Source organism: Erinaceus europaeus, chromosome 12 (assembly GCF_950295315.1).
Source record: "Erinaceus europaeus chromosome 12, mEriEur2.1, whole genome shotgun sequence".
Taxonomy (NCBI): Eukaryota; Metazoa; Chordata; class Mammalia; order Eulipotyphla; family Erinaceidae; genus Erinaceus; species Erinaceus europaeus.
Window position 1 is genome coordinate 32,877,353 of NC_080173.1, and position 15,290 is coordinate 32,892,642.

General features: G+C 38.3%; 1 protein-coding gene and 1 pseudogene across 36 annotated transcripts in view; both read right to left on the minus strand.

Annotated features, from left to right (window-relative positions):
* Positions 1-15,290, minus strand: part of SLMAP (sarcolemma associated protein) — a 148,472-nt gene that overhangs the window by 116,653 nt on the left and 16,529 nt on the right. The window lies entirely within an intron of this gene.
* Positions 13,245-13,333, minus strand: LOC132542360 (small nucleolar RNA U13; annotated as a pseudogene).

The window sequence follows — 15,290 nt, forward strand, 5'->3', positions numbered from 1 at the left end:
AAATATAATCACTTTGGAAAGCAGTTTAATGGCTCCTCAAAATGGTAAGTATGGTAGGGGGATTGGGGGGATACAAACAATTATACACACACATTACCAAGCACAAAACCCAGGGTTCAAGTCCCCACTCACCACCCGAAAGAGGGAAGCTTCACAAGCAGTAAAGCAGACCTGCAGGTGTCTCTCTCTTTCTCTCCTCTATCTCTCTCTCCCTGTCTCAATTTCTCTTTGTCCTAACAAATAAATTAGAAATAAAAGAGGGGGGCATGATAACTATGATGTTATCAGGAGAGCCAACACACTACTCCTAGTTATTTAATTAATCAAGAGAACTGAGAAAATACCATATGCCCACTGATACAAAACTTGTACATGTATATTCATAACATTATTCATGCTAACCAAAAAGGCAGAAACGCACAAATGCTCATTAAGTGATATACAAAAGATCTACATTCCTACAATGAAATAGTTAGCAATAAGACCTGAAGTAGTGATAAATGCTACAATATGGGTTAATCTAGAAGTCAGTATTCTTTTTGTTTTGTTTTATTTTTGGTGAAACTAGGGCCTCGCAAAATGTGTAATCTCACTGCTCTGGCCCACATTTTTCAGTCAGAAAGAGACAGAGAGGAGAGACAGTACAGTGCTGAAGCTTCCTCTACTGCTATAGTAGTACCTTTCATGTGGTACCAAGGGTTCAAATCTGAGTCTCAAGTATGGCAATGCAAGTACCTTGCCTGGTGAGCAATCTTAAGCCCATAAAAATACTATTCTGGGGGGCCAGGAGGTAGTGCAACAGATTAAGCACACATGGCACAAAGCACAAGGACTGTAGAAAGGATCCCGGTTTGAGCCCCCAACTCCCCACCTGCAGGGGGGTCACTTTACAGGTGGTGAAGCAGGTCTGCAGGTGTCTATCTTTCTCTCCCCCTCTGTCTTCCTCTCCTCTCTCAATTTCTCTCTGTCCTATCAACAACAACGACAGCAACAGCAATAATCATAATAATAACAAAAATAAACAACCATGGCAACAAAGAGCAAAAAATATCCTCCAGGAGCAGTGGATTCATGGTGCATGCACAGAGCCCCAGTGATAACCCTGAAGACAAAAAAAAGAAATACTATTCTAGTGAAGTCAGACATAAAAGGGCATATGTTATATAATTCCATTTAAATAAACTGTCCAGATAAGCAGGTGAATCTACAGAGAAAGAAAATAGATTGATCACTAGGAACTGAAAGAATAATGCTAATGACTATGAAATTTTCTTTGTGAAACAATGAAAATGAAAATGTCCTAGAATTAAACAGTGATAACGGCTTCACGACGTTGTGAAAATACTAGATACTACTAGAATGTACACAATAAAAATTTTATGATCAGTGTAAAATAATTAATAAATTCATGGTAAGAATACAAACTTTGAAATAAAGTATGTAGAAGTAATCATTTAAGACTGTGAATTTTGAAAAAGAATGGGGGAGAGGAAATCCAAAGTATAAAGGTTAAATCGTTATGAAAACCATAAACAATAGAAATAAAGATGTAGATGTCAAAACTGTCAAAAAATTAAGAGTACAATGCCATGCATAAAGTGTGAAGTTTTATTAAAATTCATACTGAGGAAGACAGAAAAGTGCGTTCCCAAGTACAGGAAATACAGAGAAAAACTACCAAAACTAAATCATTCAGTAACTCACCTAAAAAGGTTCTCTGATGACTTTAAGAAAAGATACATCTATGATCTAAAATTATAAAACTTGAAGGAGATATAGACAGAATCCAGCAAGTACAGGAAACTAATAATTAAAGGCATAGCTTGAGTTTAAGTACGACATTTGGGGTTTATATGATAGTATTGCCTTTGTAAAGAAAATGAAGAATTATAGATAAACCGCACTATGCTACAGCTTACTTCATTTGCCCTCAAAAGAAAGTTAAAAAAGAAAGATAATGGCGGGCATCGGGCGGTAGCGCAGTGGGTTAAGCGCACGTGAAGCAAAGCACAAGGACCAGCGGAAGAATCCCGGTTCAAGCCTCCAGCTCCCCATCTGCAGAGGAATCCCTTCACAGGTGATGAAGCAAGTCAACAGGTGTCTATCTTTCTCTCCCCCTCTCTCGATTTCTCTCTGTCCTATCCAACAACGAATGGCATCAACATCAACAACAATAATAACCACAACAAGGCTACAACAACAAGGGCAACAAAATGGGGGTAAAATGGCCTCCAGGAGCAGTGGATTCATGGTGCAGGCACTGAGCCCCAGCAATAACCCTGGAGGCAAAAAAAAAAAAAAAGAGGGAGTCGGCCAGTAGCACACGTGGTGCTAAGCTCAAGGACTGGTATGGATCCCGGTTAGAGCCTCCAGCTCCCCACCTGCAGGTGAGTTTCACAAGCGATGAAACAGGTCTGCAGGTGTCTTTTTCTCCCCCCTCTGTCTTGCCCTCCTCTCTCCCTTTCTCTCTGTCCTATCCAACAACGACGACATCAACAACAATAATAACTACAACAACAATAAAAAATAAAAACAAGGGCAACAAAAAGGGAAGGAAGGAAGAAAGGAAGGGAGAAAGAAAGAAAGAGAGACAGAGAGAGAGAGAGAGAGAGAGAGAGAGAAAGAAAGAAAGAAAGAAAGAAAGAAAGAGAAAGAGGGAGTCAGTCAGGTGGTAGCACAGTGGGTTAAGCACATGTGGCACAAAGCACAGAACCTGCATAAGGATCCCGGTTCGAGCCCCTGGCTCCCCACCTGCAGGGGAGTCACTTCACTGGCAGTGAAGCAGGTCTGCAGGTGTCTATCTTTCTCTCCCCCTCTCTGTCTTCCCCTCGTCTCTCTATTCTCTCTGTCCTATCCAACAACAACAATAATAACTACAACAACTACAATATCAATGAAAAACAACAAGGGCAACAAAAGGGAAAATAAATAAATATAAAAAATTATTTTAAAAATTTATAAAAAAAAAAGAAAGAAAGAAAAAGGGAAGATAATGGCATACTATACACTAAAATCTTGGCTCTATAAGGACAGAAGCTTTGCTTTGTTTAACTAGAGCTGTGTTCATTAGCTAAAAATGTGTTCAAATAATAATGACTAACTGAATCAATAATACTTTCAAACTATAAAATATTGTGCATGTATTTTACTAATTCAGATCAGAATTAGGGAATTCCGTGGTCCAGGAGGTGGCACAGTGGCTAAGGCACTAGACTCTCAAGCATGAGGTCCTGAGTTCAATTCCCAGCAGCACATGTACCAGAGTGATGTCTGGTTCTTTCTCTCTCTCTCTCTCTCTCTCTCTCTCTCTCCTATATTTCTCATTAATAAATAAATAAAATCTTTCCTAAAAAAAAAAAAAAGAATTAGGGAATTCTACAGCTCTGGATGTGAAACCTCAATTTCACATTAAAAATAAAATGAAAATACTTAAAATAAATTAAATAAATTTTTAAAATCACAGATGCCTGAGATCTGAAACTAGAGTTTCAGGGATTGTGCAGGTAGAACACAGAATTTACAAACATGAAGCCTACGTTTCATTCCAAGCATCATATAACCCAGAGAGAAGCAGAGCTTCAGTTGATCTATCTGTTTCTCTTCCTCTCTCTCATATACACACATAAACAAAGTAAATAATTTTTAAGTAAAACCAGTTTCAGGAAAAAAAAATAAAATTTTCAAAATAATCATACTAAGGAACCTGCAAAGTGTGCTTGTATTGCTAAATATTTAAACATCTTGAAAATTTCCTTTACTTTTTATATTGTCAACATAAGGATAGATATAAATGAGTCCACACACTTCTAAAGAGTTAAGGGGCCAGGTGGTGGCACACCAGGTTAAGTGCACAGTAGTACAAAGCATAAGAACCCAGGTAAGGATCCCAGTTCAGGACCCAGGCTACAGGGGATGGTGGTGTGGGGTGTTTGCTTCACAACTGGTAAAGAAGGTCTGCAGGTGTCTGTCTTTCTCTCTCCCTATCTTCCCCTCCTCTCTCAATTTATCACTGTCCTACCAAATGGGGGAAAAATGGCCACCAGGAGCAGTGAGTGGATTTGTAGTACAGGCACGGAGCACCAGTGATAAACCTGGAAGCAAAAAAAAGTTAACTGTATTTAAATGGTGAAAGAATAACTTAAGGCTGGGAGGTGGCACAGTAGATGAAGCACTGGACTCTCTAGCATGGGGTGCTAAGTTCAACCACCAGTGTTGCATATGCCAGTCTGATGCTCTGGTTCTCTCCTCTCATAAATAAACAAATCTTTAAAAAAATAAAATAAAGTGGTCCAAGAGGTGGCGCAGTGGATAAAATGTTGGTCTCTCAAGCATGAGGTCCTGAGTTCAATACCCAGCAGCACATGTACCAGAGTGATGTCTGGTTCTTTCTCCCTCTCTCTCTCTCTCTCTCTCTCTCTCTCTCTCTCTCCCTCTCCTATCCCTCTCATTAATAAATAAATTAAATATTTCAAAAAAATAAGATAAAACTAAATATTCTTACAACTCATCATGCATCATGGTGCAGATAAACTAAAGTTAAAATAATAGTAACAGAATTGAGGTAAAAATCCCCCAACTTAGTGCAAACTGATCTAACAATACCACCCCCAGGCATTAATCCAATGGACACTCAAGCTAGTGCTTACAAGGGACATATGCACCCCTATGTTCATAGTTGTTTTATTCATAATAACCACAAGAGTGGAAGCAGCCTAAATGCCCATCAACAGATGAGCGACCCAAACTGCCCCTGCGGCTACAGACAGACTATGACCCACATAGTCAACGACTGCCACCTCTCCAGATTCAAAGGAGGTCTCGAAACTTTACATCAGGCTCAACCTGACACTGTTGACTGGCTACGGAAGAAGGGCAAATGCTAGAAGAAGAACAGATGAGTGGCTAAAGAAGTTATGGGATATATATTCCATGGAATACTATGCAATCAAAGAAAATGGTATTGTTTCCTCTGGGACAAAATGAATACAACTGGAGGTGACTGTGTTTAGCAAGATAAGTAAGAGATGAAAGACCAGATGGTTTCATTCATATGTGGAAACTAGAGTTCTGATTCACACAAACTTGCCCCCCCCGCAAAAAAAAAAAAAAACCAACCACAAGACTTGTGAGAACTATAGTGGTTACCTTTGGAAGGATGGGGATATAGAACTTTGGTGGTGCAGAAGTGTACATTGTATATAGTCTTACAATCTTGTAGTATAATGTTAATAACAAATTTAAAAGTATTTTAAAAAATCCTCCACCTTGCAGTCTGGGAAGTGGCACAGTGGATAAAGCATTAGATTCTCAAATATGAAATCCTGAGTTCAATCCCCAGTAGCACATGTACTAGAGTGATATCTGGTTATTTATCTCTCCTAACTTTCTCATTAATAAATAAAATAAAATAAAATAAAAACTTTTTTTAAAAATCCCCCCACCTTAAAAGAATTCAGTTCAGTACAATAGTCAAGGGGAAAATTTTTTCTATACCTGTTATAAGTAATAGCATCAATGCAAATAAAACAAAAAGTCATATTTTAAAAAAAAAATCTCACGGGGGGACAGTAGAGAGTGGGGTAAGCGCACATGTCACAAAGCGCAAGGACTGGCATAAGGACCCTGGTTTGAACCCCTGGCTCCCCACCTGCAGGGGGATCGCTTCACAAATAGTGAAGCAGTTCTGCAGGTGTCTACCTCCCCCCCCATCTTTCCCTCGTCTCTCAACTTCTCTCTGTCCTATCCAGCAACAAGAAGAAGAAGAAAGGCAACAAAAATGAAAAAAAATAGCCTCTAGCAGCAGTGGATTTGTAATGCAGGCACAGAGCCCCAGCAATTACCCTGGAGGCCAAAAAAAATCTCACAAAGGAGGTCACATTTAAATTGTTTTGTTGGGGGCCAGGTAGTGGTGTACCTGGTTAAGTGTACACATTACAGTGCACAAGGACCCAGGTTCAAGCCCTTGGTCCCCACCCAAAGGAGGAAAGCTTCACGAGTGGTAAAGCAGTTCTGCAGGCGTCTCTCTGTCTCTTTCCCTCTCAATTTCTCCCCCACCTCTCTCAATTTCTCTGTCTCTATCCAATAATAAATAAACAACTGTAATACAAATAAATAAAATAAAGTTTTGTCATTGTTTGTCATAGCTCATACGTTCTATTTACCCTCCTTGTAAATCTGTGAGTTAGTCAGTGTTAGAAATTGTCCATCTGTTTTGACATGTCATTGTATTTTCTTTCCATTAAAAATTATTGTATGAAACGTTGATTCTCGTATATGGTGGTGTCAAAAACTGAACCTAGGACTCCTGGAGTTTCTGGCATGTATTACAGCTCCAGGCCAACTCAATCAAACAGACAGAGAGATACAGAGCTAGAGAGGGAGAAAGAGAGAGCAGGTGGTGGCGGACCTGGTTAAGCACACCCACTGCAGTGCACAAGGACTCAGGTTCAAGACTCTAGTCCCTACCTGCAGAAGGAAAGCTTCAAGAGTAGTGAAGTAGAGCTGCAGGTGTCTTTCTGTCTCTCACCCTCTCTACCTCCCCCTCAATTTTTCTGTCTCTATCCAATAAATAATTTTTTTTTTTAAAGAGAGATGAAAGGATACCACAACACCAAAGCTTCCTCCAGTACAATGGGGGCAAGGATCAAACCAGAGTACTGTACATGACAAAACAGAAGACTATCCAAGAGAGTTATTATATTTTGCTGGCGTAGACACATAAGCATGTAATCAATGTAGTTATTACAAAAATGTGTTCTTTAAATAAATTATATTGTTAAAATAATGATGTCATCAGCTCATTTCACCTCATTTTTCTTTATAAACAATATATCTGCAGGAAACAGAGATGCCACTGAAATTATAGTTCACATTCAAACAATTTTCTTTAAGAAGACAGGTCACTATATAGCATCCTGGTATATTTAATCTCATTTTAAAACTATTTTAGATTTACCTATACTATGGACTTTATTTGAATCTAAAATATCAAGCAAATTTGAGATGAAACATTGATTTGCAGGGGTGGGGATGGTAGATAGTATAATGGTTATGCAAAGAAACTCTCATGCTGAGGCTCCAAAGTCCAAGGATCAATTCCCCAACTCCCCCCCTCCCATCCGCACCACCATAAACCAGAGCTGAGCAGTGTGCTCTGGCTGAAAAAAAAAAAAGTGGGGGGGGGGGGGTCGGGCAGTAGCGCAGAGGGTTAAGAGCACATGGCACAAAGCATAAGGGACCAGTGTAAGGATCCTGGTTGGAGTCCCTGGCTCCCCACCTGCAGGGGAGTCACTTCACAAGTGGTGAAGCAGGTATGCAGGTGTCTATCTTTCTCTCCCCCCTATCTTCCCCCCTCCTCTCTCCATTTCTCTCTGTCCTATCCAACAACGACATTGATAACAACAATAATAATCACAACAATGATAATTAAAAAAAAAAAAAAACACCAAGGGCAACAAAAACCCTCCTAGAGGCAAAAAAAAAAGAAAGTAAGAAACATTACTTTGCATTCCACTAGTAAAACAGTTACTTCATAATATAAATCAGTTTCAACAGTAAAGTCTATAACTGGTTAAATATGAGATATCTATTGCTCATTAAAGTTAAAAATTTTCACTACTTAATCAAAAAACTTAAATGCACTGCCAAAACACTGAAGCAATTATTTGCAATTTTTGTTGATATATGAGCTCATTTGGCAGTTTTCTGAAGACTAGTAAAAATATTTAAATGAACTTTCAAATAATTAGAAACTTAGAAAACTAATCATACCTCTTTCTTTCAGTTCTCAAAACTTTTTTCAAGATCCTGAGATATATATACTCTTCAGCATTTTATCTTAGTAGCAGAGCTGGATTTACAATAAGGAAGTGACAGTGCAGATTCTGGGTTTTGACATACATGCTTTACACTAGAAAACATTGTGCAAGTATAACTAAGGTGGCTCAAACCTATAAAGCATGCTAAATAAAATGGTACTTTCTCTTAAAGAATGCTACCATCATGTTACACCAAGCCAAATTACACAAGTCACTCTCAAAAAAAAAAAAAAAAACTTCCCTTATCTCTCTGCTCAAAATAAGTTTTTTAAATCTAACATTCATTTTATACATGCATGCATATACATATATATGTATGTATGTGTGTATGTATGTATTTACATATATATATACATACATATGTATACCCCCCATTCCAGGAACTAAAGTCTTTGTTTAATCATTCAGTTGGAGAGACACCACAACACCAGAGTTTCTCCTATAGTGCTAGGATTCAAACTTAGGCACATACATGACAAGTCCATACTCTTACCTACTGAGCTGAGCTATCTTAGTGTCAGATAAGATAGCTACCTTTTCTTTTTTAGATTTATTTGTGGCTAGCACTGAAGGAGAAACTCTGGTGTTGTGCTGTCTATATCCAATACAAATAATCTTTTTTTTAAAAAGTGACTTTTAAGTACTAATACCAATTACTTTCTCAAAAACTATTCTCTCTTGCAACTCATTAATAATTGAATCATTCTTTGTCCTCCTACTTCTCTGGCTCTTCTTCCTAACTTGCTTTCTTTTTTCCTGCCAGTTATTCAAATGCTGATCATCTACAGTGTTGTTCCCTTGCCTCAATTTTTCTAGAAATGTATAAATTTCCTTGGGGAAGTACTTTTTAAGCCTTTACTATACTGGCTGATGACCGCTAAGTCTGTCTCCATCCAAATGATTTGGTTATAGGTACTTCTTTCTAACTGTTCTTTCTACAATATAATTTTTACTGGGCTTCCTTACAACACAATTGCAATGTCTTCCACACTATCATCAATACTGCTGCTCAAAAAATAAAAAGTCTAACTATGATTTTATTACTTTAAATCTTTCAGAATTCCTTCCCACCTGTCTTAAAAGAAAAAAGCAGCATGACATTAAAATTCTTCATATCTTGGACATTAAAATTCTTCATATCTTGGTTCTGAACTACCTATTCCTCCTCATCTTTAGACCACTCCTGCATATGATGTTACATAAAGTCAATATAAAAGCTTCTCAAACCAAGGACCAAATGATGGTGCACACACTGCAGAGCACAAGGGCCCAGATTCAAGGCCCTGGTCCTTACCTGCAGGGACAAAGACTCCCGAGTGGTGAAGTAGAGATGCAAATATCTGTCTCTCTCCCTCTCCTCTCAATTTCTGTCTCTATCCAATAATAAAAGAGAGAGAGAGAGAGAGGGAGTCGGGCAGTAGTGCAGCGGGTTAAGCAAAGGCAGCACAAAGTGCAAGGACTAGTGTAAGGATCCCGGTTCAAGCCCCTGGCTCCCAACCTGCCCCGGAGTCGTTTCACAGGCAGTCAAGTGGGTCTGCAGGTGTCTTTCTCTCCCCCTCTGTCTTCCTCATCTCTCTCCATTTCTCTCTGTCCTATCCAACAACAACGACATCAATAACAACAACAATAATAACTACAATAAAACAACAAGGACAACAAAAGGGAATAAATTTTTTAAAAATTTAAAAATTTAAAAAAAAAAGAAAGAAGTTTCTCAAACCAACCATTTTCCATTTTTACTCTACATTTCTGTCACTCGTGCTATTGTTAATGTGCTCCTGAAACAAACTTCCCTTCACTTACATGCTAAAATCCTGCTTTGTTTTTTTTGTTTGTTTGTTTAACAGAGTACTGCTCAGCTCTGGCTTATGGTGGTGCTGGGGACTGATATGACATTATCTCCATAACCAATTCTGTTCTTCTTTATTGATCTGTTTCAAGGCTGGGAGATTCGTTACACAGTATGCACATACCATACAACACCATACCATACCATACCATACCATACCATACCATACCATACCATACCATACCATACCATACCATACCATACCATACCATACCATTCCTGAAATTAGGAATTTAAGTACAAGTACCATAGTGGAGTGTCACAACAGTGTAGGAGCTCCATGATTGGTGAAGCAGTACTGTGATGTCTCTCCTTTCTTAGACTTTCTTTTTTTTAAATATTTATTTATTATTCCCTTTTGATGTCCTTGTTTTATTGTTGTAGTTATTATTGTTACTGATGTCATTGCTGTTGGATAGGACAAAGAGAAATGGAGAGAGAAGGGGAAGACAGAGAAGGGGAGAGAAAAACCGACACCTGCAGACCTGCTTCACAGCCTGTGAAGCGACTCCTCTACAATATATCTTCTATCTACTTTATCATACCTATTCATTTGCTTTGGTTTGAACTACATCTACATCAGTTATATTTTCACATAAAACACCAAAAATGGATTAATTCATAGGGCTGAACATCAGCACATTTAAAATAGTGACAAATTAAATAACATTTACGTATTGTGTAGCTCTTTATTATTTGCTGTGCGGCATGCTTGATACCTGACAGAGACACAAGGGTAAAGGAAACACCCTGCGGGGGGCTTGAACCAGGATCCTCATGCCAGTTCTTGCACTTTGCGCTACGTTTGCTTAACCCGCTGCGCTACCGTACAACTCCCCTCTCTCAGACTTTCTTTGCATAAAATTGCATTAATAAGAATGGAGTGGAAGCCAGGCGGTGGCACAGCAGGTTAAGCACACATGACAGAAAGGGCAACAAAAAGGGAAAATAAATTTTTAAACATAAATAAATAAAATAATGGGGTAAGAGGGGTGCAGCCAGGGTAGTGATAGGATACAGCATGTGCAAGGCCCAACAGCCTCCCAAAAATATGACTTGTTTGAAATGCCACTAATTCCTGCCTCACCAATTGGTCATTCCACCAGCAGTATTTTTTTTATTTTTTTTAATTTAATTTTATTTATTTATTTCCCCTTTTGTTGCCCTTGTTGTCTTTTTTATTGTTGTTGTAGTTATTGTTGTTGTTATTGATGTCATTGTTAGGACAGAGAGAAATGGAGAGAGGAGGGGAAGACAGAGAGGGGGAGAGAAAGACAGACACCTGCAGACCTGCTTCACCGCCTGTGAAGCGACTCCCCTGCAGGTGGGGAGCCGGGGGCTTGAACCATGATCCTTACGCTGGTCCTTGCGCTTTGCGCCACGTGTGCTTAACCCACTGCGCTACCGCCCGACTCCCAGTATTTTTTTTTTTAAGATGTCTTTATTTATGAGAGCAAGAGAACCAGAGCATCACTCTGGCATATGTGATACTAGCAAACTCAGAACTTCATGCATACAAGTTTAGGGTTCTATGCACTGTGCCACCTCCCAGGCTACCATCCTCAACAGTTTTAATGCAATTTGTTTGAATTTGCATCTCTTAGCAAGTATTTCACTGCACTGTAATTATCTGTGTAAATATCCCTAAAAGCAGGGTGTTAACCTTTACCCTTGTCTCTGTCAGTTATCAAGCATGCTGCACAGCAAATAATAAAGAGCTACTTAGTACGAAAATGTTATTTAATTTGTCACTATTTTAAATGTGCTGATGTTCAGCCCTATGAATTAATCCATTTTTGGTGTTTTATGTGAAAATATAACTGATGTAGATATAGTTCAAACCAAAGCAAATGAATAGGTATGATAAAGTAGATAGAAGATATATTGTAAGGAGTAGGGCGGTAGCGGAGCAGGTTAAGCACATGTGGCGCAAAGAGTAAGGATCCCCATTCGAGCCCCCGGCTCCCCACCTGCAGGGAATTTGCTTCACAAGCAATGAAGCAGGTATACAGGTGTCTATCTTTCTCTCCCCCCTCTGTCTTCCTCCTCCTCTCTCCATTTCTCTCTGTCCTATCCAACAACGACGACATCAGTAACTACAACAACAGCAAAAAGGGCAACAAAAAAAGGGAATAAATAAATATATAAAAAAGAAATTTAAAAAATAAAAATAAAAGACATATTGTAAACACATGTACACACATACAAGCAAACAGTATTTATGACTAAACCCCATAACTCACTGTTAGGTGTCAGTCAACAAATGATAGCAAACAGTGTATCAACAATATAGTAGTCTCCCATAAACAGAACAATACTACAGCAGTCAAGGAGTGGCACTTAGGTAGATCACAAGACTTGATGAATGTTGCCTAGGTTTGATCCCCAGAGTCATACATACCAGAGTAAAATTCTTGCTCCCTCCCTCCCAGCTTACCTCATAAAGTAAATAAGAATAAAACGTCTTCAAAAGGGGCCAAGTGGTGGTTCACTTCGTTGAGTGCACATGTTACAAGGACCCAGGTTCAAGCCCCCGTCTACACTTCCAGGGGGAGAGGCTTCACAAGTGGTTAATCTGGGCTACCGGTATATTTTTCTGTCTCTGTCTCTCTCCCTTTTCCTCTCTCCTTCTCTCCCTCTCTACTTCCCTTCCTCTCTCAACTTCTGTCTCTAACCAAATTAATACATAAATATTTAAATGTTTTTAAAAATGTGACTTAATTTTTTCATCTCTTAGAAAGAAAAAAGCCATTTACCTTATGAGTATTAGAATGTTCACAAGGGGCTAGAAAGCAACTTTCTGTCTCCTAATATACATTATTTGAGAGCTCCCAAAGTTATGTAATTTTTGCTTGTATGTGCTACTGAGTACAGCAAAATGTATCATGATTGTATTCAATTATTACACTGCTTTCCCTATGTGAATATTAATTACATTTCCCTGTGCAATTTCATCACACTTGGTCATGTCACTTGCTTTAGCCAATGGAATGTGAATGAAAATGACAGATGCCATCTCTGAGCAGAAGCTTTTTAAATACAATTTCCTGATTTTACATAGCACTTTTCTTTCTACCACCAGAGTATATCCCAGATTGGAACTGTACCTTCAGCCTGGACTCCAGAAATAAAAACTGAATAGAACTGTTATCTACCTAAATATGAAACACAATCAAGAAGCAAATCTTTGTTACTATTAGGCACTGAGGCATTGGAATTATTTATTACTGAATTAGGTGGTATTCTTCCATTATATCATAACATACAGGTATATGCAACTACAAAAAAAATATTGTACTTAAAAAAAAAAAAAAAAACAATGGTGGGGGAGATAGCATAATGGTTATGCAAGCAGACTCTCAAGCCAGAGCTGAGCAGTGTTCTGGTATATATATATGTAGTACTATACTTAGTGACTTCTTTTTGTTTTATTCAAATAAACTTGTGATTTCAAAATTGCCAGACATCTGTCTACCTCTAGCACCTGTCAGGAGACTAATAAATGTTTACTGAAAAAACTATAACCCATCAAATATTTTCCTATAAATGAAGCTATAGTTACTGAAATTTTTTTTTCATGTCAGACAGATAAACAAGTTTTATGGGTGGCACATCTCACGCAGCTGTGTGACAAACCAATTGTCATGCTTATGAACTACAAAAGGATCCCTGAAATTTTGTAAAATGCTGTACAAAAGTAACTTACATGGTAGAGAAAACCCAAAGCAATCTTATTTATTACCTACTAATCTGAAATATTTCTCTAATGGGTTCAGTAATGTATTTATCAAAGATTTTAACAGTACTCCTTTACTTATAACTTACTTGATAACCAGAAAAGAAATGTAAAAGCAGATGTCCAATTTGATCACTGTAAAATTCATATGACTTCTCAAAGATTCATATTTACATATGCTTAGTTATTTCATTTCTGAACACTTCCTATAGGAATGACCTGCTCCAAAAAACATATATATCCACATTACAAAAAATGCATATATCAGTAATTCATTGTTGTTGTTCCTACTGAGGTTTCACATCACCAGGAAAGTCTTTTCAGAGAAAAATAAAGACAGCAGGGGCTGGGTGCTAGCTCAGTGGGTTAAGCGCACATGGTGAGAAGCCCAGCGTAAGGATCCCAGTTCTGAGACCCAGCTCCCCACCTGTAGAAGGGTCGCTTCACAGGTGGTGAAGCAGGTCTGCAGGTGTCTTTCTCTCCCCGTCTTCTCCTCCTCTCTCAATTTCTCTCTGTCCTATCCAACAACAATGACAGCAATAACAACAATAATAATGAAAACAAAGACAATAAACAAAAAGGGGAAAAATAGCCTCCAGGAGCAGTGGATTCCTAGTGCAGGCACCGAGCCCCAGTGATAATCCTGGAAGCGGAAGGAAGGAAGGAAGGAAGGAAGGAAGGAAGGAAGGAAGGAAGGAAGGAAGGAAGGAAGGAAGGAAGCCAGGAGGTGGTGTAGTGTATAAAGTGTTGGACTCTCAAGAATGAGGCCCTGAGTCTGATCTCCCACATCACTTGTGCAACCTGAAGAAGGAAAGAGAAAGACACTACCTAAGCTTCCCCAAACCTGTGGAGGCTTGGCTAGAACCTGGGTTGTGAACAAGACAAAGCAGGCACACTATCCATGTGAGCTATTTTGCCAACTCTAACTTGGTAGTTTTAAAACATGATAGTCACCCCGCATTGGGGAAAAGGAAAAAAAAAAATGTAGCCTCTACTGCCATCAAGTATACAACTCATTAAGTAACAACCAAGTCATTAAGAAAAGATCAGGTCTTTTACTATGTTTATGGTATGAGAATATATATCAGTATATAATGACTTCAGAAATTTTTCTTTTTCTTTCTCATTTTCTGCCTCCAGGGTTATTGCTGGGGCTCAGTACCTGCACTATGAATCCACTGCTCCTGGAGGCCATTTTTCCCATTTTGTTACCCTTGTTATTATTGTTGCCATTGTTGTTGTTGGATAGGACAGAAAGAAATCAAGAGAGGAGAGGAAGACAGAGAGGGAGAGAGAAAAATAAACACCCGTAGACCTGCTTCACCACTTGTGAAGTAACCCCCCTGCAGGTGGGGAGCCAGGGGCTTGAACTTGGATCCTTACAAAGGTCTGTGCATTAGAAATTTTTCTACCCAAAATGATCTGGGTATAAAAGGTGTTAATGTCATTTTAAAAAATCATTTTCTAAAATACTCATTCCTTTAAAGTATCAGAAAACTATGGCATGCCTTTGACAAGTATAATGACTAATCTTTTAATGACTATAATGACTAATCTTTTGTATGAATTTTATACAAATTAAGAATCATAACTCAAATTCTCTAAAATGAAATGCTTGTCTGCTAAGTGTTGATAGCATTTCATCTCAAGCAAGAGTACATACATTAAGTATCACATACAGTAATAGGAATAAAAACTTTAGCATTAAATCAATATTAGATTTTCAATATTTATAATTTTCCTAATACCTGTACTATTCTTATCCCAAAGCAACTAAAACTATCACAGCACTTCAAAATGAGTTATCTATTCATTATAAAGGCAAATTTCACTATGATAATACCTATACAGGCATTTACAAACTTCACAAACCAAATCTTGCCAGAAG